This window comes from Mustela nivalis (assembly GCF_964662115.1).
Source record: "Mustela nivalis genome assembly, chromosome: 14".
Lineage (NCBI taxonomy): Eukaryota > Metazoa > Chordata > Mammalia > Carnivora > Mustelidae > Mustela > Mustela nivalis.
Genome location: NC_139033.1, coordinates 77043386 through 77068187, shown reverse-complemented (window position 1 = coordinate 77068187; position 24802 = coordinate 77043386). Strand labels below are relative to the sequence as shown.

The 24802-nt window shown below is 43.7% G+C and overlaps 1 long non-coding RNA gene across 2 annotated transcripts; it reads right to left on the bottom strand.

The window, feature by feature from the left end:
• Nucleotides 1–850: 850 nt before the first annotated feature.
• Nucleotides 851–24566, bottom strand: LOC309847334. 2 transcript variants are annotated; one of them, XR_014302406.1, is made up of 2 exons: nucleotides 24291–24566; nucleotides 851–1686 (listed from the first exon to the last, which is right to left on the bottom strand). It is a non-coding gene; the product is annotated as an uncharacterized lncRNA (long non-coding RNA). The 2 variants fall into 2 exon arrangements; XR_014302407.1 differs by lacking the exon at nucleotides 24291–24566 and adding an exon at nucleotides 22340–22699.
• Nucleotides 24567–24802: the final 236 nt, after the last annotated feature.

Genomic DNA, 24802 nt, shown 5'->3' with positions numbered 1-24802 from the left:
TCTCCTCCACCCCCCAGAAGACTTTGGAGCCATTGCCCTCACCTGTGTGCATCTCTCTCTTGCTCTCGATCTCGTGTTCTCTCTCTCTCTCTCCCCAGTCTCAGCATTTTGTAAGCCAGCTTGTCCCATGACTGCCATGCCACCTGGGACATCATTGTGTGCAATGCAGGTGAAAAGTGTTCCTGCCCCCAAACAGATGGGCCTTTAAGAAGATGAATGATTTTTACTAGACCTTGTCTCCAAAACAGTCACCAAAAAACAATTCCACACTCCAGGGTTCTGACCTAAAGCCTTCTGATCACAGCTACCCCCCATTAAATGTCAAACTCTTTCCAGAACACCTCCAAAATGAGACGAGTTCAAGACTGCACAGCAGAGGCTGATGAACTCAGCTACTTTGAAATGGGCATGCAATGAGAAGGAGTCTTTGAGAAATATATCCTGGTAGAAATTTCCATGCCAGAGCCCAGTTGAGTTTGGCCTTTAAATTCTTTAAGAGATTTAAAAATAACAAATCCCATTCTTCCTGCCGTGGGAGTGACAGACAGTGTGGGAATAGTTTCTGGGACTTTAAGGTGATGAAGGTCTCTCCTGCCTCCCCAAGGATCTATTTACGTTCATCCCTGCCTGCTGGTTTCCGCAGATTCCTGCTGGTACACAGTCTAGCAGCTGCATGGCCTGGCCTGGCCTGGCCGGGCTGGGAAGGGGACAGGGTCATGCCCACCAGACCTGTCATAGGGTCACCAGCTGACAAAGGCATCACTTTCATGAGTTGTTTTGACGACAGTTTGACTTTCAACTCACTGATTTCTTTCCTTCCGCAGCATTGTTAGAGATAGAGAAATACAAATCCAGTTTCCTATTTTAACGGACCCACCAATTAAAAAAATAAATAAATAAAATAAATAAAAAATTTTAAAAAACCCTGCGTAACCCTGTGGATTACAGGGTGTTTAAATAAAAATTGGGTTGCTTTTTGTTCAAACAGCCAACAACATCGGAATTGCTATTTCCCCAATATTTTGGTCCCTCCCTGGGTGGAAGAGAGAGTAAACAAGCTGCCAGAGGTCAAACCCTTCACTGTGGTAGAAGGGGCTGGGGCTGGAACAGGGGCTTCTGTCCCCTTGGTCCCTGCTCTTCAACCCGAGCTATCTCCCCACAGTAGCCGCTGGGAGGCTTTCATTCTTCTGCCCTCCAGCAATGCCACACTTGCAGAAAGAGCAGAGCCCGCCTATTCCCCAAATTCTCCAAAGCAGATGCCCACAAAGCCCCCCCCGGGGACTGCAGCGCAGGCTTGATGTCATTACTTCGCTGTGTCCCAGAGCGACACTCGCATTCAATCATCTTTGGGATGGAAGAGAGCAGCCGCCTTCTTCTTCCAAGTCCTTCTCTTCTCTGCCTCCTTCAACTAACACGTGTTTCAGGCCAAGTGCAACTGGAGCAGCAGACCATGTGGAGTGGTGGGGTATATAGGCTTTATGGTGGGGCTGGCCCTTCCCCCATCATTGCAGGAGCTAGGTGAGGCATCCGAGCAAGCTGGCCACCTCTGGGCCTGGTGTGCAACTGGCCGGAAGTCAGCAGGCCAACCCCCAGGAGGGAAAAAAGGACAGAAGCGGGGGAGACCAGCAACCGATGAGAATGCATCTGCCTCTCACTGCGTCCTCCAGCCGTGATGACGGGGGTGACCTGCAGAGTAAATTAGAGACAGATGAAGAGATGCAGGGGAAGCCAGATCTGTTCAGATCTCACTGCTGCCCCACCCAGCAAGGTCAGCCAGCAGGTCAGGGACTTGGGGCTCCCTCCACACTGGGTGGTGCCTGACCCGCTGTGACCCCCTGAGCATTTGACCATTTGGCCACTAGTTCGCGCCTTCCAAATCCCATACAAATTTCTCCTGTGGCGAACGGTTTATTCTTTCACCCAATCTACCCCATAAGTGCTTGGACGTGACTTCAAACACTTGTTCTCTGTAGCTCACATCGCATAGACAGAGCCCCAAAAGGAAGCCTGATTCCAAGGAGGCTGACCCCAGACTTAGGTTAATGTCCAATCTGTACGTCAAAACCTATTTTGAAGGGACTTTTCTTTAATATTTTCTTTAATATTTTCTACTGTGTACTATTTCACACAAACTTATGTGAAACTTTTTGGAGACATGTAATCATGAGTAAGATACCCTTATTTCTTGCTCAGGCAGCAAATCTCACCCAAAATATGCAAATACTATTGACACACTGAGAGTCACATCTTGTCACTCATCTACAAACTCTAGACAGGCTTTCAAAACAAATCACCGCCTTCTATTACAAAGCGTGGCTTTAAATGATTAAACCGGGGCACCTGGGAGGCCCCGGTTTAATCAGTTAAGTGTCTGTCTCTTGATTTCAGGTCAGGTTAAAACCTCAGGATTATGAGATAGAGACCTGTGTTGGACTCTGCACTGGGCATGGAACCTACTTAGGATTCTCTCTCTTCCTCTACCCCTCGCCCCTTAAGTAAATAGATAAATAAATAAATATTTAATGTATTTATTAATATACATTTAATAATATACGTGTATATTATTAAAATTATTAATTTAAAGATTAAAATATATATTATATAAAATTTATATATAATTAAAACATAAAATATCTATTATTCACATACAAAATTATATATTTTATAATTTTTAAATTATATTTTATAATATATAAAATATATAATATTATGTATAATATTATATATATGTATGTATATATAAACAAAGTAACTACTGACCCCTCCATAGTTAATCTACGTAACTTAAATGGTGATCCATCCCACTATGCACAATGCAGGGCCATCTCAGGCTCAGATCAAAGGCAGCACACACCAGAGCTTTCCCTAAAAAGAAGACAAGACCTCTCATGTGGTCCTTAAAGGTTCTGGTTGATGAAATCTGGCAAGACTTTCTTCTGTGCATATACATGAAACACACACAATGATCAATAAAGTCTGTCCAGATGGGTAAAAACTTTCTGATCTGTGTTATGAATAACAAAAGGACCCAGAAATCAATAGATTGCCTGCGGGTGTGGTGGTTTTAATTTCCATTAGTTGATTGAAGTGTCCAAGCCACCATGATGAATGAAGCTGTAGTTTCACTGTACTGGGGGAGTATGTCCCATGATCCCAGGAAACCCTTGCAATATCCCCTGTCTGATTAAATGAGCTTTCTTGTAAGTTCAAAATTCACTAGATCAGGTTTACTGTCATTGTTGAAAAGTTCAATGAAACAGATTGGTCCACTTTCCTGCTCTATAACACAGGCCTAGCACATGCTAAGCAATAAATAGTAATAAAGGAAATAATTAATATGTTTTCCATTATTGATCTAATATTTTGGAGGGCTTCAAATTTATACTCTATACACAAGAATTCTTTTCCCATACCATAAAAACAAAAGCTACATATCGATTACTGGCTGGATATCCAATAAACTTATAATATGCTTTACAAGATTATTTTAAATAAATCCCTACTATGAATTTGTCTTCTTACCTCTTGCTTTTTGGACAAAGAATTTCCTGCAAAGGTTATTCTGGTAAACTGAGGACAGCCATTGATTTATCAATTCAGTAAATTCTTTACACTTCCTTTGTTATACACTCTATGTTGGCCTTGAAAAACAGTAAATATAGAATTCAGCCTCAACCCCAAAAACATATGGTCTAGATTTCAAGATATACTACAAAGCTATAGTGATCAAAACAGTATGGTACTGGCACAAAAAGGGCTCACAGATCAACGGAGCAGAACAGAAATTCCAGAAATAAACCCACATTTATATGGTCAGTTAATATTCAATAAAGAAAGCAAGAACATACAATGGAAAAAAGAGAGTTTTTTCCAACAAATGATATGGGGGAATACTGGACAGCTACAAGCGAAAGAATGAAATTAGATCACTTTCTTACAACATAAACAAAAATAAACTCAAAATGGATTGAAGACATAAATATGAGATCTGAAACCATAAAATTCCTAGAAGAAAACATAGTCAGTAATCTCTTTGACATTCAGCCATAGTAAACACTTTTCTAGGTATATGTCCCTTGGCAAGAGAAACAAAAGCAAAATTAAACTATTAGGATAATACCAAAATCAAAAGCTTTTGCATAGTGAACAAAACCATCAACAAAACAAAAGACAACCCACCAAATGGGAGAAGATATTTGTAAATCATATATTTGATAAAGGGATAATATCCGAAATATATACGGAACTTATACAACTCAACACCAATAATAATAATAATAATCATCATCATCATCATCTAATTAAAAATGGGCAGAAGACATAAACAGACATTTTTCCAAAGAAGACATACAGATGACCAACAGACACATGAAGAGACGCTCATCATCACTCACCAGCAGGGAAATGCAAATCAAGACCACAAGGAGATATCACCTCATGGCTGTCTGAATGACTAAAATTAAAAATACAAGTGTCAACAAGTGTTGGTGAGGATGTGGAGGAAAAGGAACCCTCATGCACTGTCAGTGGGAATGAAAACTGGTGCACCCACTGTGGAAGACAGTATGCAGTTTCCTAAAAACCTTAAAAATAGAAATACCATATGATTCAGTAATTTCACTAAGGGGTATTTACCCAAAGGAAATGAAAACATAAATTTAAAAGATAAGATATACACTCCTGTGTTTATTGCAATATTATTTATAGCAACCAAGATATGGAAGAAATCCAACCTAACTGTCCATCCATAGTTACATGGATAAAGAAGATATGTTTTTACTATCATATGATCTCCCTGATATGAGGAAGTGGAGACACAACGTGGGGGGTTAAGGGGGTAGGAGAAGAATAAATGAAACAAGATGGGATTGGGAGGGAGACAAACCATAAGTGACTCTTAATCTCACAAAACAAACTGAGGGTTGCTGGGGGGAGAGGGTTTGGGAGAAGGGGGTGGGATTATGGACATTGGGGAGGGTATGTGCTTTGGTGAGTGCTGTGAAGTGTGTAAACCTGGTGATTCACGGACCTGTACCCCTGGGGATAAAAATATATGTTTATAAAAAATAAAAAATTTTTTTAAAAAAAGAAGGTATGTTTTATAGATAGATAGGTATAGATAGATACAGGTAGATAGATAGAGATAGATATAGATATAAACACAATGGAATATTACTCAGTCATAAAAAAGAAGGAAATATTGCCATTTGCAACAACATGAATGGATCTAGAGGGTATAAGGCTAAGTGAAATAAGTTAGAGATATACAAATACCACATTATTTCACTCATATGTGAAATTTAAGAAACAAAACAAAGACAAACAAAAAACAGATTCTTAAATATAAAGAACAACTGGTGGTCACCAGAAGGGAAGTGGGGCGGATGGGAGACATGGGTGAGGGGGATTAAGAGTACATGTGTCTAGATGAACACTGAGTAATGTATAGAATTGTTAAATCATCATATTGCACACCTGAAACTACTATAACACTATATGTTAATTATATTTGAATTTTTTAAAAAAATTAAGCAACAAAAAAAGAATGCTAACTAAAAACAAACAAAATATATATTAAAAAATCTAATTGATGATGTAGAGAACTGAAATAAACCAGGAATTACAAGATAGTGGGATAAGTCAAAATAACAAACGCTTTAGGTAAGAGAGTGGCTATAGTGGGAGAGGGCCACCCTGGTGGAAAGGGATAGTCTATTCCTGCCACTGTTTAGAATTGCTAGTAAGAGATGACAAATTGACTTCCAGTCAATTTTATCATTCTCTTAAAATTCTCTGCAGACCATGCACCTCTTATTTCCTGCACTGCTTCCAGGCCACCCCTCTTTCCCAATGGCCCCTGATTGGCAATGGGCCAGGAAAGTAAACTCACAGAGCAGGAGAGGAGAAAACATGGGCAAACATGAGTCCCAGCTCCTCAGAGACCATCCCTCAGAGAGCTAACAAGGACTTCTGGGGCAACTGAGTTTTCGGATTAAATCCATTGTCATCTGGCCATAATTGGGACATTAATCTTCCTATGAAGTCATTTGTGGATGAGTTGGAAAGTTATGGCAAAAATCAGGGAGCAGGACAGAAGTCTCCAGCAGTTCAAAGGGGCCCAAAAGGAGAATGATCTACCCCCTGGAGGGGGACACATCAGTAAAGGCACTGGACAAGAGCCGTATCTGTCTTACCAGGGAGATAAGTGGGTTTGGGGGTCTCTGGGCAGAGGAAACCCATTGGGTAAAGCATGGAACAGCCTGGCACTGGGGGTCACCTGTTGCCACAGAGGGACCTAGGAGCAGGTACAGTGGAGAAAACTACATTCACAGGCCCAAGTTGTTCCAATCATACTTAAGAGGTTTTCAAGGGGCACCTGGGCAGCTCAGTCGTTTGGGTATTTGACTCTTGGGTTCTGCTCAGGTCATGATCTTGGGGTTCTGGGATCGGGCCCTGGGTTAGGCTCCCCACACAACAGGGAATCTTCCCAGGAGTCCCTCTTTCCCTCTCCCATTGCCCAAACCCCGGCTCACATATACACACTCTCTCTCTCAAATTAAAAAATAAATCTTTAAAAAATTTTTCTCAATAACTGAATCAAGTATCTGCTTTTGAATTTAAATTTTAAATAATTAGGATTAAATGAACAATTCAGTTGCTTAAGGCACTGCCACATTTCCAGTGTTCTTGACATAACCCTCTGGCCAGCTGGCCACTCCTCCAGACACCACTTATGACCGTGCAGGGCCATGGAATCCAATGACACACAGCAGTCCATGGGCACCCTGGGCCAGAGACCACTGCACATGGTGGAAAGAAGCAATGGTGTCAGCGGCTATTGGTGCCATAGCCAGGGAGTGGAGGGTCAAGGATGAAGGAAAACTGAAGAAAAGTAGAGAATCAAACTATATTTCTTGGATATTGACTTCGAAGAGAAGGAGAAAGTAGAGTAACCACAGTGAATGCAGAACCACAGGACCTTGGATTATTGTTTGGTGAGACAGGAGAGTTTCAGGAATACTGACGGGACAGGAGAAAGAAGCAATACTGAGAGAGACGTTGCCGTATTGGTGGATAATGAAGGCAATCTTTGAGACTTTATTTCTCTGAAATCCCTGTGGTAATGATAGTCATACAATCAAGTTTATTGAACGCTTCCCATGAGTTGGTCATGCTCGTCTCATGTATTATCATATTTAATCAACATGTAATTACAGAATCGTAGAGTTTGCATTGAGAAGAGAAGCAGAGCCTGGAACGATCACTGTTAAATCAGTTGGAACTGACACATAATCATAATCAGAACATAATCCCCGAGGAATATGCTAGCATTTGGATCTCCGAGTCAAAAGGAAAAGGGTCCCAGTTACACTGACATACTCTTTCACACGGTGGACTCTTGCTTGCCCCTATGTACAACCCCCACAAAGCAGCTTCTGACTGGGAAGCAGGGTGGGAAAAGCAGGAAGAAGAAGAGACAGGATCCCGAGTCTCTGTCCCGGTGCAGTGCCTTCCCCCAGGGTTACAAACTGTGGCGAGAATGTTGCCTGCAAGGAACACGTGAAGATGGCCGCTCTTGGTGGAGCCAAGGATCCACCTATAAAATTCCCTCGTCTGTCCCCCTGTGACCAAATCATGTGCAAAGTCCCAGGCAAGATCCCTCTGTCAATGCCTGGAAATCGTAAGGAAAAATGGTTCCTCTGAACCAGCTCGGCAGAAAGGCAAACATCTGCTCGCACATGCAGAAAACATGTCTAGCCCACTTCAAAGACGTCGTGCATGTCTTAACCACCAAAGGAAGGAATTCTGAAAAGAAAGCCATAAATAAGTCTTACGGGGGGAAGACATGTTCAGCATTTTTGATTGCGCTGTTGAAAAGCAGAGGGTTTTTTTTTTCCCCTTTTTACTCTTGCTGATCTTGAGCCAATAAAGCTATTGACATAATTTTTTTAACTGATTACCAGAAACATATTTTTTTTAAGTTTGCCCATCTGGAATAACAATCCCAGTACACAGGAAAGAAGGCAGTAGCCTCACCTGCTTTACAGAACCCCGTTGCTCTCCAGTTCCAAAAGCTCTGCATGAGAGAGACTCTTTGGGCCACAGTGGCAAGCACCAGAAGGAAAACCACAGGTGAGAAGGTTAATCTCAGTGTTCATTGCCCCCCATAGGGTCGTGCCCATTTGTTTGCATGAAGAGGGCTGGCTCAGGGGATGGGCGATGCCAGGTCTGTACAAAGCCCATTTTAGGACTCTACAGGAACAGCTAATACTTTTGTGGGCCAAGCAAAGTTCTAAATGCTTCACATATATACATATTTAAATTCCTTTTCTCCTCACAATAGCCCTTATAGGCACAGAAAGGTTAAGTGGCTTTCCCAAAGTCACACAGCTGTCAAGGCCCAGCATTGGACCAGGCTGACTCTCAGTCTACAAAGTACCTGCTAATCCCAGCTGCCTCCCTTCAACCCAACTCTTCTCCGGACTGTTCTTGCACTTTAAAGCCCACTGGGCCCAGTGAGAAGGGACTGACCCAATTAAGAAAAAGTCCCTCAGCTCTTCCAAAGCCAAAATTCCAACCTATGTACCTACCTAATAGATATATAGATGCCATTTTAAAGGTCAAGGTCTTACTCACATGTGAAGAAGGGGCTTCTTGCTACCATTTCCAAAGGTGGGCCTATCCAGATGGACAATTGGTGGTGTTCATTGGTCATTAGTCCCATCTATCTCAGTGTGTAGGAAATAATGGGGGTTTCTTCATTAATTGGGTTCTAGTTCTGGCTGCTTCCAGAAGGAGCCAGGGAAGCAGGACATCACAAAAACTAGGGAGCTCTGCAGAGAGGGCCAGGAGTTGTGGAAACAGGAGGTCTATGAGGACCTATTATGCTTTTCATCCCTGTGCTTGGGTCTTATCACCCTGGAGAAAGGACTGACCTACTACTAGAGGGGATGTCAACAAGACTGGTCAAATATGATAAACTCCACCTGCATGAGATCAGTGACACCCCTGAAAAATGTCTCTCCCTGGAGCAGTAAGCTTTCTGAACTCAAGATGGAAAATCCCAGGAAATATACATACCAGGGGCCCAGAAAGTTCTAGAACTATCCCAAATGTCAGAAATAATGTCTCCAACCTCCCAACTGAATTCTGAGTACCTGGAAAAGAAAGAGAAGGGCCCCTGGCCCAGGCTGAAGGGCACTGCCCCATTCTGGGGGCTGCCCTCACTGGCAGGCAAGCTGGCCCAGGCTCCCAGCCAGCTGCTGGACTGAAAAGGAAAGAGTACCAGGGAAGCAGCTCTGCAGGCTGGTCAGGTTCTTCAGAACTGTAAGTCCTGGTCAGTGTCTTGCCCCTCGAGTTCTGGCCCCCATCGCAAGGACAAGGAGGACAGAAACTGGAAAGCGGCTGAGACGTGCTCTTGCATTTCTCGGGACTGCCCCACTCACCGTGGCAGGACTCTTAAAACCATATGTGCCCCACATCTTCCTGCTTGACCCTCAAGTCCACGTGCAGCCATGCTGCTCTTCCTATCTACAGAAAAGGAGCCAAGCACAGAAAGGTTGTAAGTGCAGTTTGCAACTCAAAATCTCCTCTCTGAACCCCGTCAGATGGGGTCCACCTCCTTACTTCACAAAATCCTGGTATTTTTATCAACCTGATCAATTTCTGATCATGGATCCCAGAACTCACGAGCTGGGCGAGGTGTCAGAGACCTAGCCCAACCCTTTCCACTCCTCAGAGGAAAACAGGGTCCCAAGAGCTGAAGGCGGTGCTCCATTACTCACAGGCTACTGTAGCAACGAATCACCACAACCCGATGCCTTAAATCGACACCCACTTATCACTCCATTTCCCCAGGTCAGAAGCTTGGTGAGGCGCGGCTCAGCTGGATCTCTGTTGAGGGTCTTGTGGGCCCAAATCAAGGTGTCAGCAGGGCTGCAGACCTTTCGAGAAGCTCTGGGAAGACTCCTTCTCAAGCTCATTGAGTGCGATGACAGAATTCAGGTCCTCATGGTTCTAGGCCCAGAGTCCCCATTTCTTTTAATCTGTCATCCGAGGCTCACCTACATTCCTGTCTCACTGCCCTTCCCTCCTGAAACCAGCAAGACATGGAACCCTTCTCTTGATGTGACTCTCTCCAAATCCTCTTTCTGCCTCATCCCTCAGACTCCAGCTGGAGAAAGTGCTCTGCTTCCGAGGGCTTGTGTGATTCAGTTGGGCCCACCGAGACCATTCAGGATCATCTCCCTCTGATAAGGTGCTTAATGAAATCCGCAAAGTCCTTTTGCTAGGACATGATCACATGGTCTAGGAATAAGGACATGAACATCTTCTGGCCATGCAGTCAGTTAGAAACCCAGAATAGGTGTTCAACCCCCTCCCTCCCAGGTCAAGCATGCTGTGTGGCGGGAGCCTCAAAGCTCCAGGCTGGACAGGTTTCTGGCTGGAGGCTTGTATCGGCAGAAGGGATGGCCCCATTCCCTGCCACCGAGCAACGAGCAGGCGGACCTCAGCACCCTCCGGTTTTCCTCGTCTCTGGGGTTTATTTTGGCGGTGTCCTTCATCATTTTGTGAGAGCAGCTGCAAATCCTCGGAACATTCAACAGACAGATGTGCAAACACGAATACCAAAACCTATTGCAAAATATTCATTTGTATGTTAATGTATGCAGTCATTCAATAAACATTTGCGGAAAGCTTACAGCAAGCAGACCATGTGAAAAAGATTTGAGGATCTGTAGCGTCTTTGAATTATTTATGAGGCAGTGCCCTCCCCCCTGATTAATATGAATAACAGAATTGACCACATCCGGGCCTTTGCTCAGGTCAGCGTTCGTGCAGACGGTGTACCCTGAAGAACCTCAAAGGGCCGTGTTTGGGTCTGGTGGTGAAGTAACCCGTCCACTGCACACAGGTGGGTGGAGATCCAGACTGAAGCTGAATTCCCTTCCAGTAAGACCCGGGACTGCTGTCATGGATCCCACGGCTCCATCTTTCTGCTAGGACACCCAGGGCAGAGGCACCGGCAGGAAGACAGGCATCCAACGGGATGTGTACCTAGCTCCTCGATGAGGCCAACAGGGCTGTCTTGCCCGGAGACCAAAGTTACAGACCTCTGTCCATACTCGGCCAGAGCCCTTTGCTCATGTCGTTCAAAGCTGTGCACAGTTAAGAGTCTGAAAGGACTGCCACGCAAAGATCTGAAAGGACCAACGCAACCCACGGAGTAGCTACTCCCTTTTCAACAAGAACCGTATTTATTATAAAACATCTTTAACCAACAAGCATTCTTGAAACATGGTTCCATTTAGCAGCAAATTCAGATTGGCGTAGCTGGAAGGGGACTTGAAATAGGAACTTTTATTCCAAAGCAAGGAAAATGGGATCCTGGGAGGTGGGGTGACTTGCCCAGGAGCCCCCATGAGTGAGTTCAGAGAACAGAAGCTCTGGTGTTGGCCCCCCCTCCATCGCACCAAGGGGCCTCCGACGGCAATGCCGGCAAAGCGATGCTTAGAAGCTGATAAACACGTACATGTGGGTGTATTATATGACAAGTTATACTCCACAAGCATAGCACTTCCTATGGTAGCACCGAGAAGTGGGAAGAGCTGGCTGAGAGGCTGGGGAGTTAGTTCTGGTCCCCAGTCTGCGAGTAACAAGCTGTGTGACCACAGGCAGTTATTTGACATCTCTGGACTTCATTCCCCTCACATGTAAATGGACTGAAGTTTAAACCCTTTCCTATCCCCGACACCCAGGACTAAGGGCAAAAAGCCTTGTGGGGTTAGCTACGTGTCATGCATAAAATAGAAATACAGAAGGATTTTGGCTGAAGACTCTCATTTAATTTGTTCTGCTGGAATGAAGGAACCCCAGGTCTATGATAAGATTCCCCCTTCCCAATGCACCAAGTGTCATGTGAGAGGTAAGGGAGGCTCCGGGCTGGAAGGAAGGAGCAGATGGTGGCCATCCACCACCCACCTGCCAAGACCACCTCCCCATGGTTGCTACACACCAGACCCCTTGAGGCTCCTTGAATCACCATGATTGATGGGCTCTCGGTTTACACACTTCACAGGGCCCTCCCACTCTTGTCAAGGGTGGCAGGGGATGGCTGCTGGGTTCTGGGCTCTCGCACTTTCTACCTGAGCCTTAATTGGATTAGAGACATGAGGCAAGGAGAACAGAGGAACCCCAGCCCCGCTCTCTGGAAGCACCATCCTCGTTGACTAAGACAGCTCTGAATGTGTCTGGGAAGCTCTCCACCTAGCCTTGGCTGCAGCCCCAGGAAATAACACATACACAGATGTTCTCTTTGTATAAATGAGAACACGGGGGCTCTGTCCGGCTTGTAACCCCCTGTGTCCCCAGGAACAACGTGGGCCTGAGGACACATGTCCATCAGAATGGCACCCCCTCTGTGCAGACGTCTTCCTCAAACACCAGGACACTCAAACCCAAAGGATATGAAGACATTTTGTGCCCACCATTCATTCAAACACAACGCATGATGAGAGAAGCCCAAAGTTCACAGAAACTGATACTCCAGTGAGAAAAACACCTCGAAGATAGGTAAAACCATCAGAGGAGGCTAACCAAGTCCTCGTTGGCCTGACTCATGTGGACTGAGGTTCAACAGAAGTTCAAGGGGGGAGAAGAGTAGTAAAGACCTTGCTCGCTACTGGCACACCGCTTGCCTGGCAAAAACAGGTATGTTGAATCCCAAGACAGTAATAAATGCCGTCTGAAGACAGAAAAAAAGGAGTCAAACCCCAGATGGTTTTATTAGTTGGGCAATATTATGGTTTCCACAGTAACATTTGCCCTCTGTTTATAAGAACAGGGCAGGGAAAGAGGACTGATGGGGTTTTTTGCAGTACTGTTTTTCCCCAGCTACGACTGTGGCTTTCATTATCGGGGGAAGACCTGAAATCCCACCAGCTCAGGTCATTACTCTGATCTTTCCCAGCAAAAGAGTCGGGCAAGGAAAAAGGAAACCACCTTATTAAAAGCAGAAACACCCTCAAAAGTTAAAACCAAAATATCAAGAAGGGCAACCCCTTTAAAAAAAAAAAGATTTGAGCATATCCAACAAATGGAAATCCCCCATAGAAATAACAAAGGTGTGCAGCCCAGACGAGCCAGAATTTGAAGGTTAGTGGGAAATGTGAAGGGAGCCTGTGTTTATGAATGAAGCCATCTCATAACATACTCCCGTGCCCTCCCGTAAAGAATACAAGGGTGGGTGCTGGGAGGAGGGGGCGTGGCCTCCTCGCACCTTGGTCACGTACTAGCTGTATCTGGAACAGAGGTTCGCTCCCCTGTGTGGTTACAACTGCAGCTATCAGCATAAGTCTGGGCTGGCCCTTGCAGATCACATTTTGGCAAAAGCTAAGGAAGGCTCTTCCTTGGGGGCCCTGGGTAAGGAAGGGATGCACAGAGTTCCAGAACCAGCAGAAACCTTGAAGGTTATCTGGCACGTTCCATCATTTTATAGAGAAGGACCCTGAAGGCAGGGGGAGGGAAGTGATCAGCCTAAGATCCCCCTGGAAGGTGTTGGCAGAGCTGAGACCAGGACTCAAGTCTTTGCGTTTCTGATCTGCAAACATGTAGTATCTTCAACCATCAACAGAAAAAGTGAGTGCAAACCAATGCTTTGTCAGTCCTGTTTCAACCCTTGGGGGTTGTCCTTCCATAACCTTATCATTTCTCCTGATGATGCACCCTGGCTTCCTCTCTCTTGTCTCCTCTCCACCTTCTTCTCTCCATTGTGCACATGGTGGGGGTGGGGGGAGGTGGACCTCTGCTTCACTGACTGTCCCCCACATATCCCAAGCAGTACCTCCATCTCACTGGCAAGAGCTGCATGAGGGAGGGGTGTGTGATTAAGTACAGGAGGAGAGGTACCAGAGAAGGAAATGCAGCAGGAAGTGTGTGGGAGGAGGATGCAGGAGGGGTACATGTATAAAAAAGGGTACAGGAGGAGGGGCGCAGGTGTAAAGGGTGCGAGCAGAAGGGTTCAGGAGGAGGGGTGGCGGGAGGCAGGTCCCAGCCTGGACCACACAGAACATATATAAGGAGCATGAAAACAAAAGGGTTGTGACACTTCCGGGTTGGTTAATTTCACCGTCCATGAGAAATGAATGGTAAGTTAGGGACAAGGGTTGAAGGTCTTGTTCTCCACATCAAGCTCTCCCAGCATCCTATGTCTGTCTCAGGACCTCAGGCTGAAAGGGACCACAGTGACTGTGCTGCAGGTGTCCCTTATCCCTGGCGGTGGACGCCAGCCAAGAGGATTGTATTTCCTTCGGGACCTCCAGCTGCGTGAGGTTGTAAGATTTACAGGCTACTGCCTGGATGCCTGGAGCTCAGGCACCTCACCCTCACCCGGGTGAGACAGATTTTCTGACTTGATAGCTCAAGAAGGCAGGACATTATTATTTTTTAATACCCACAAGATTCTAAGAAAAATAGGGAGGAATGGCAGTTTTATCAGCGCGTAGCTGGAATGTCTGATTGTCTGTTTTAAAAGGCTACCTCTATTTATGAGGCAGAGCTTAACCTCCACGGAATTTGTAGAGTGCATGGATTTGTGTGTCTTGATCCACAGAAAATACGAACGTCTGTGTGATTTTAGACCCAATAGGCAGACGCTGATCAGTCTTCTCGATCATCTGGAAGTCCATTTATACCAACCAATCTGAGTGAATGATTGAGTCAGAGATTCCCAGTTGTACATGTTCTTTCTTCTCATTCTAACTTGGTAAGGGATTTTTTTTTTAATCATCTCAAGTCACTTGAAAATGAAATTAACTACCAATCTAATTTTTAGAATAACTACAAGTTATAGAACATTTATAAGGGTAGCAACAAGTAAACATGAAACATTGTAACATCATATATATATTCTTATCTGACTGAATATACTCATCTTGGAGGCTACCTGATGGAAATCTGTGATCACAGCTCTATGTACTGTGTACCCACTACTCAGAAGTATGGGACATAAGAACAAGCCACCACCACACTGAGTGAACGTTTCCATACAGCTGCTCTGTAAAATATGGGTTCCCAACAGCTGTGCAATAAAGCCTCCATCTGCAAGAAACTTCCTGGTGCCCTTGGGGCAATAGGGATCTTTCCTTAGGAGCCTGGCACTGGACACAGGGTTCCATGGGCGTTGATAGGTTTTATGTTAAAAAGAAAAGGGAATAAAAGTTTTATGGACAAATATGATTAGAGAGTCCCAGGCCAAACAAATGCAATGCCTGGCCAACTTCATTCCCTCATCCCGTCAATGACAAGAGCCTTAGGGTAAACTGAGTTAGATCTCTGTTAGCTGCAGGACCAGCTGAGATCAGAGCCCCGGATTACCCAAACCAACCAGTCCCATGCCAAGAGAAAGACTGGTGCTTGAATGCCCTTGACACACACAAACATACTGAAACCTCTGTGACAATCATCCCATCTTTTCTTTTCACCCCAAATGCTAATGCCACCAACCCACCATCTTGGCCTCTCTCAATAGAACATCCCATTAAACAGCGTTCAGTGGCATCTGCAGATCAACCAAAAGATACACGCTGCATATAGAGAAGCAAGCCATCTTTTGGGATGCCCGGGTGGCTCAATCAGTTAAATGTCTATCTTCCACTCAGGTCATGATCCCAGAGTCCTGGGATCGAGCCCCACATCAGGTTCCCTGCTTGGTGGTCTGTTTCTCCCTCCTACTGCCTCTCCCCCTGCTTGTGTTCTCTCTCTTTCTCTCTCTCTCAAATGAATAAATAAAACCTTTTTTAAAAAATGGAAAGAAAGCCATCTTTCCTCCTTTCCAAAATGAAAAAAAAAAAAAGAATCATAGAGGTTAAATTGGCTATAGAGGTTAAGAAATCCAAAGAAAGCTATTTTGTTCACATCTACTTTTAGGCAAGAAACATTGCTCCACTTTCTGTGTACACACACACACACACACACACACAAATGTGTGTGTGTGCACATGTGTTTTACATACACAAATTCCACCAAGATGATCCCCAAGCATCTTAATAAAAACTGACGAGGTCAACCAAGTAGCTTGGTGTTTCCTTTCTCCCAGCTTCCCACTCTGTGGCATTCTGTCAAGCCCCTCCAACCATTGGAGGCTAAATGATAAAGCCATCACTGAATTAATTACACAAGGATCTTGGTTGGACCACTTGCCCAGCAGGGAGCCAGACCCTGGGGCAGAGCCCACAGGTGGAGAAGAAACAGCCTGAAGGGCTTGTCCTCTAGCTCATGCTACATCCTCTCTTTGCAGACAGCCAAGCAGGAGAGGAATGTGAGGTAGAAAGGCAGGGTGGCCATGCTTTGATCTTTGTTCTGACAACAGTGCTTCACCAGACTTCTCTTCGGCACAAAAAACTGAAAGCCTGAAGTACGGGATACTCCTTTGTACATAATAGACACAAGTTTTCCATTAACACTGTTGATTTTGTCCCTCTTTTGGTGCGCACAGTGATACGCTATCATTTCAGAAGCTGACAGTGTAAAGTAGGACGGGTTTCCTAACAGTTTTATCTCTTTCTACAGTTGGCCTGTCCTGTGCCTCTCTCCCCACCCCCTTTAGCAGCAGGCACCATGCTAAGACCAACCAGGGCTCCCTAGAGAACTGGTTAGCATCCTAATACTAACTTTATTAGTTAGTATTAGTTAACTCTATTAGTTAGTTACTCTAAATCGACTCTAAGAATGATTTCACCTTCAGAAGACAGCTATTGAGTGTAAAAACCAAAAAATGGTGGAACACAACTTGGGATGTGGCTTTGCTGAAGCCCCCTTAGTTTTCTGGCAGGCCTACTTCCTTCAGCTGGTCCCCTCGTATTCCAAGGACAGGAACCTGAGCAAGAGCCACCATGAGAAATGCCTTGCATTATCCTCAGCTCACTCTTCATTCCCTCACTCGATTATTCACTGAGGCAACACGGAAGATACTATGGATATCTCCACAGAGCAGAGCATACGGTGAAGGAGGTGGACACATGAGAAGAAAGGCTGGACACAAGGTGGAGGCTGGAGAAGTAGTCAACTCTAGGCCAGGAGAGAGTCAACGCAGGTCTGCTTCCACAAAGAAATGACGAAGCTCTTCAGGAAACACACTCATAAAGATACACCAACAAGAATATTGCTTTCCAAAAAAGCTGAAAAAGATAGCTAATTCTCCACCAAGAGTGGGTTCAGGGGATGAAACCAAGAAAATGCGCACATGGGAGCCATTTTAGAGAAGTCTCTTCAGCCGTGATATGCAAAGATCCCCTAAAACAGAATTAGGGAAAAAAAGAAAAGAAAAAAGACATGATGGAATGAAATTAGCTCACTTTTTAATTTCCTTATTGAAGAATAATTGACACACAATATTGTATTCATTTCAGAGGTACAATAATTATTCCATATTTATAAGGGTTACGAAATGCTCACCTCAGTAAGAAGAGTTACCATTTGTCACCATACAAAGTTGTTACATATTATCATCTGTTTTCCCTACGCTGTATAGTACCTCCCATGTCTTAATTATTTTGTAGCTGGAGGATTGTACCTCTTAATACCTTTCACCTATTTTGTCCCTCCCCCTCACCTCTTCCCCTCTGGTAACCATCAGTTTGTTCTTTGTGTCTACGAGTCTGTTTCTGTTTTGTTCACCTGTTTTGTTTTCCAGATATCACCTAAGGAAAGTCATATGGTATTTGTCCTTCTATGTCTGACTTATTTCACTTAGCATAATAGCTTCTAGATTTATCTGCATCATTGCACGTGACAAACCTCATTCTTTTTCACAACTGAGTAATATTCCTTTGTACATACACACCACATTTTCTTTATCCTCTTATCTAGTGATGGACATTCAGGTGGCTGCCATATCTTACCTATTGTAAATAATGCAGTGGTGAACATAGGGGTATATATGTCTTTGCAAATTCATGTTTTCGTTTTTGGGAGGGGACAAGTGCCTCGAAGCAGAATTGCTGGCTTGTATGATTATTCCACTGTTTATTTTCCACTGTTAATTTTTTGAGGAACATCTATACTGTTTTCCACAGTGGTTTCCCCAATCTACATTCCCACCAACAGTGCACAAGGGTTCCCTGTTCTCTACATCTTCACCAACACTTCTTATTTTCTGTCTTTTTGATAATAGCCATTCTGACAGGTAGGAGGTGATATCTCATTGTGATTTTGATCTGCATTTGCCTGATGGTTACTGAAGCTGCACATCTTTTGTGTGCACTTTTTGGCCATACGTATATCTTTTTTTGGGGGGAAAAATGTTCAAAGTCTCTGCACATTTTTACTTGGATTGTTGGTTTTTTCTTACACTGAGTTTTATAAGTTCTTTATGTGTTTTGGATATTGACCCTTTGTGGTTTCAAGTCTTCTATTTAAGTTCTTAATCTGTTCTGAGTCTATTTTTGTCTACAAGCTAGGATAGTGGTCCAGCCTCATTCTTTTGTGTGTAGACATCCAGTTTTCCCAACACCATTTATTGGAGACTGTCCTTCACCCATTGTACAGTCTTGCCTCCTTTGTCATAGATTAACTGACCATATATGTGTGTGTTTCTTTCTGGGCTCACTATTCCATGCTATTGACCTATTTTTATGCCAGTACCATACTGTTTTGATTATTGTAGCTTTATTGTATCATTTAAAATCAGGAAGTAGGATGCCTCCAGCTTTGTTCTTCTTTCTCCAGATCACTTTGGATATTCAGGGTTTTTGAAAGTCCATAAAAATTTTATTTGTTCTATTTCTGCACTGAAATGCAAAGATCCCTATAAAAAGCTTTGCAAAAAAAAAAAAAATACATAGTGGAGAGCAAATGTCAGCTCATATTTGTTTAACAAAAAACTTATACAGATTCAAGTCTGCGCTTTCAAATGCAATGAAAGTTTCTGGAAAGATAAACAAAAAAAACGGCTCACAGTGGTTATCTTTGCGGAATGGAACTTCCATTACATTTTTTACCATGAAAATATATTAGTTTTATTTTTTTAAGCTTTTTTTTATTTATTTGACAGAGAAAGAGAGAGAGATCAGTAGGCAGAGCAGCAGGCAGAGAGAGAGAGGAGGAAGCAGGCTCCCCGCTGAGCAGAGAGCCTGATCCGGGGCTCGATCGCAGGACTCTGAGATCATGACCTGAGCTGAAGGTAGAGGCTTAACCCACTGAGCCACCCAGGTGCTCCTAGTTTTATTTTTTTAATGAATAAAGAATAAGCCTACCATAAAGAAAACTAGCTCAAATACCACTCACATATTACCTGGGAGCATCCTAGTATGGCAGGCATAGCAGATCCTCTGAAATTCAGGGGATCTGATGTATAATTCTAACAAGGCCATATTGCTTTGGTATTTGGCCTTATATCACATACCCTCCCTACGAATCAGTTACACCTTTCAAAAAAGTAAGGATTATCAAGAGTCTCTGTCAGAATAAAGGATGGAGAAACATAGTAATAAACAATAGTAAAAAAATCACAAAATATTAATTAATTAACAGATTATAAATTCAGTTTACTGAGTTATCCTTAAAAGTGGCTCACTAAAGGGGCGCCTAGGTGGCTCAGTCGGTTAAGCATCTGCCTTCGGCTCAGGTCATGATCTCAGGGTCCTGGGACTGAACTCCTTGCTCAGCAGGAAGTCTGTTTTTCTCTTTTCTTCTGCCCCTCCACCCCAATGTGCTTGCTCGCTCTCTCTCTCAAAAAATAAATAATATCTTTTAAAAAAATCAAGTGGTTCACTTAAGAAAGAGCTGGCAGACAACAAAGTCAGGACCCCCACTACGTGGCTGGTCCCCTTTCACAATGCTCCCGTATTTGTTGTTATTACACAGCCTACAAGATCAAGCCCCTGATCTTTTTGACCCCAAACCCCACCCATTTGCTCACTTAGTCCCAGCCACACTGACCTCCTCTCTGTTTCTAAAACAGGCTAAGCAAATTCTTGCTTAAGGATCTTTATACTTGTTCTTCCCTCAGCCTGAAAGCATCTTCCTCTGGCCAGAAATCTCACCTAATTCGTGTCTCCAGTCAATTTCCACCTCCACCGAGATGCTATCCTTTATTGCTCCATTTAAAATACCGATATCCACCTACCCCATCATCATCACAACCCCCCTTACCTTTCTTTAAAGCACATTATACTCAACTTCTGTCTGCCTCCTTCTCCCATTACAATTTAAGAACCTAGAATAGCACATAGTAAGGAACCAAGCAAGTTTGGTGAATGAATGAATGAGTGAATATATAAAAATTCCTTTGTACTTCCTTATAAGTTCTGTATGAGCAGAAGCTAATTCAGTCTTAGTGTTTCTTATATTCCAATGCTTAGCCTGCCACAATGGAATAAAAAGAACCAGATTTACCTTCTCGTCTTAAAAACCTGAAACCCTTGACAACATAGCAAAAACAAGGGTTTCCAGACATTGGACAACAGACAAGATAATGATCCCGGAGACGAGGGAAACCAACAAATGAGCCCTATGATTGATTGTTCCAGCTTCCTGCCTAGAGAGAGCTTCCAGGCTTCAAGGCATGGGTGGGAAGCCCAAAGAGAGCCCTGTGGTTTCATTATGCTGAGAAGAGAGAGCTGAGGAATCAGGAAAGCCGTGACAACAGCCGGAGTTCACAAAGCAGAGCAGCAGAGAGACTCCTGGAGAGACTCCAGCCAGAGTGGGCAATGTCATATGATACAGACCATCAGGTAAGGCATGTGAAGAGGAAGGAAAAGTAAGTCTTAGACCAGGGACTACTCTGACACCATCTAACAAAGCTTAAAAGCAGTTTTCATTATGGTCAAATGACTTCCAAGCAAGTAGCATAACTTATCCCAGAACCAAACCCTGAACTACTGAAATGAATACCAAAACCCTAGCACTTTATAAGGTAAAATATACAGATAAAATGTCTAGCATCCAACCAAAAATTACCACCCATGCAAATAAGCAAGAAAATAAAACCCATAGTGAAAAAAAATCAAACAGTATACCCAGACTAAGGAACAACCCAACGGATTGGGGAGCCTGGGTGGCTCAGTCAGTTAAGCATCTGACTCTTAATTTGGGCACAGGCCACAATCTCAAGGTCCTGGGATCAAGCCCTGATCAGGCTACATAATGGGTATGAAACCTGCTTAAGATTCTCTCTCTCCCTCTCCCCCACCCCTGCTAACATCTTGCTCGCTCTCTCTCTCTCTCTCTCTAGGAAAAAAAAAGGAAGAAAGAACAGAAAAGAAAAAAAATTGACACAAAGGATAAAATTAGCAGGCAAGGACAATAAAGCAATTATTGTAATTTCCTATTATAATTCCAAAAGGTGGAGGAAGGTATGAATGTGTTCAAGAAAGACATGGACTATATAATAAAGACTCAAATCAAATGCCTAGAAGTAAAAAATATATTATCTGATGTGAAAAATACATTGGATGAAATTAGGAGCCCAACTGCAGGGAAGTTGAACTCTAGCAATAAAATCTAACATGAAACGATGACTTTAAAAAAAGGCTAAAAAATAAAGACTAGAACATCACTATGTTGTGAAGCCCAGAGTCTTAATATACATAATTGGAATCCTCAATGGTAGGCATGGAAAAAATATCAAAGATCTGCTGGCCCCACTTTTTTCCAAATCTGATGAAAACTCTACATCCACAGATCCAAGAAATCCAACAAACCCCAAACACAAGAAATATGAAGAAAACAAAGCACATCATCATCAAATTGCCTAAAACCAGTGGTAAAAAAAAAAAAAAAAGAAAAACCTTAATAACAGAGAAAATGGACATATTACATACAGAGGAAAAATTATAAATATTACTGCCCCATTCTCTTCAGAAACAACACCAGTCAGCGGTTCGGCATCCTGAAAATACTGGGGGAAAACCGTCAACCTGGAGCTCTGTAGCCAGAGTAAAAAAAGAAAAAAAAAAAAATCTTTTAGAAATAAAGACAAAATAATTTTTTTTTTCAGACATATAAAGGCTGAATGAATTCATTCCCAGCAGAACGGCACAGCAAGAAATGTTAAAGGAAATCCTTTGGGCAGGGGAAAAATGATACCAGATGGAAATCTAGATCTACACGAAGGAATGAAGAGCACCCAGAATGGAAAGATAATCATGATAATATTTTGTAAACAATTTCCCAGCAGAGGCTGACATTTTGCTCTTTTCTCTCTTCTCATATCTCCAAGTAAGATGGTTGCACACAGAGCTTTAAGAAATGTCATGAAAATATTAACCAAGTATTATTACTGAATATTAAAAACACATATTTAGTGAGCCATCACGGATCCCTCATAGACGGAACTTACCGAATGTTGGAGGAAGGAAAATGGATCGAGACGTGGGGGAGGGAGAAGGAAGAAACACCCACTTAGCATTGGAGGTAGTTGCTTCCATCATGTGATATGACGGCTGCTATAACATCTCCCCTTGGCTTGTAAGAACGACCATGCCCTTCAGGGCCCAGCAGAAACCTGGCTTTCCTTCTGCAAAGGGTTCCCTCACCAGTCCCTTGTCTCCTGGGTACGATGGGAAGAAATAAGAATAAGCCTTAGCAGGATGCTTGGGTGGCTCAGTCAGTTAAGCCTCTGCCTTTGGCTCTGGTCATGATCCCAGGACGAGACACAAATCAGGCTCCCTACTCAGCAGGGAGTCTACTCTTCCCTCTCTTTCTGCCTCTCTCTCACACAAGCTCTCTCTCTCTCAAATAAATAAATAAAATCTTAAAAAAAAAAAAAAAAAGACCAGCACTCTAGTTTTCAAAGGTCATGACCCCCATTCTAAGGACTTGCAGGCTACTAGACCAACTCCCCCAAAGGAAGCCCTTGACTCCTTAACAGCAAGACAAACAGAATGTTGCTAATGTCCACAGATCTGTTTGTATATCTTGTGCAGAGCTTAGAGTAGAGCAGAGGACGGGCTCAATGCATTCCTTGATGCACTTAAATTTGAATTAAATTATGCATAGCAGATTTATATTCCGTGCCCCAAAGTTTACTCCTAGCCAAAAAAAAAAAAAAACACTGCTCTGACTTGAATATAACGAGCCGTCTTTAATGCCCTATCCTGGGAGCCTGGGGGTCAAAGGAACAACCACAGCCTCCAGTAATGTCTCTCTTTGGGCTGGTACCACAAAATGTCAAGGCTACCCAGCGACTTCATGCCCAATAGTCCAACAGTCCCCTTAGTCGTCTCAAAACAACAGAAACTTTTCTGGCATTTTCCTTTACTTATTATTTGTGGACACTCTCTGGATCTTGGGTTGTATCTTCCCAATGCAAAGAGCACCCAAACAAAATGACAATGAGCTCAAGTCCATCAAATTATCAAGCTGTGCACAAACTAAAATCACTCATTGCCTAAATTTGTCATATTTGAAGTCTCTGTAGTGAATAGATATTGACAAAGAAAGGGTCTGAGTGTTCTTCGGTCCCAGCTGGAGGGAGTCCTATCCCCACTGGCGAGCGTGGGTCCCACCCTTACTCTTCCGGGAACAGGCTTGGGGCCCCCAGCCCGTGCGGGGCTTGTGTGAGCCTGCGACAGGGAAGGGGTTCCCCAGCAGCACAGAGAAGGGGCTGGCTGAGCTGACCTTCCTCTGGCCAAAACAAGCAGGCTCTTGGAGATCATTATTTTAATTAGATAATTTAATCAGTCTTGACATGCTTTGTATACACAGACAAGAGCATGCCCGAGCTGCCACGGGGTCCGTGATCTTGAAAAGGTCTGATTTTTCCACTCACTCCTGGGTACAAAAATAAGGACAAGCTAGGAAGAGTTTTATTAACTCATTTTTCCTTCACATAGTACCACCGAGTTTTTTCCAGAGGTCTAGAAAAGAAAACAAGCCTCGGTGCCAATTTTTTTAAAGGAAGTTATTCATTTTTCCTAATCTTCACGAAACAGGGTGGTCGCGGAAGCCCCTTGAGACAACCTGTGTTCTCACGCAGCTGCCCGGGTGAGCAGTGCCCAGTGGAAGCTGCCGAGCCCTCCTGGGTGCGCCTTCTGGAAGAGAGGGAAGGGGGAAACCAGAAGGGGGGAAACAGAGGGGAAATGGAAGCAAAGGGAGGATGCTGTCTTTTTTTGTTTTTAGAAAAGCAAAATTAGTAGGGAAAACCATATATATTTCAACAAGTTTCTTCTTTTCGGAAGTAACATAATGTTCTTGCAGGCAAAGGAATGATAAAAATCCAGAGTCCTGAGACCGAAGTATTTTTCCAGGAAGACTTAACTATCTCACCCCATCCAAAACTTTCTTTTTACCTAGAAGGTGGTCTCCGTATCTGGCTTCCCTCCAGGAAAGTGTCCGGGCATCTTCGTGGGCTGGGCTCCCTCCCTCCCACACGGCTGCTCCCTGTTTCAGAGGAGACCTTCCTGTCACCGCTTGGCCACTTCCCACGAGTCCGGAAGCACGAACCAGTCTTCATGTTTCTTAAGCGACCAAGGCCCTGAACTTGCATTTGCTTTCCTGCTAATGTAAACTCTGAGGTGCCCTTCGCTCGGTAAAGTCACCCTGCGGCTCTGTGTCAATAATCCCTCCTGATTCATTTCCCCTAGAGCAGCTCCCGCAAGACGAAGGGCTGTTCCCGGAACAAACTGCCTCTTCAGAAAGGTCAGACCCAGTGATCTGTACATATTCTAGACACAAGTCTTTTGGGACTTGAATGTAGTACAATCATTTTCCTCCAGTTTTGGTGACTTAATCTTCACTTTTTTTTTAGTGTCTTTTGATAAACCAAATTTCTCATTTTAATGGGAGTCAAATCTAGCATTAT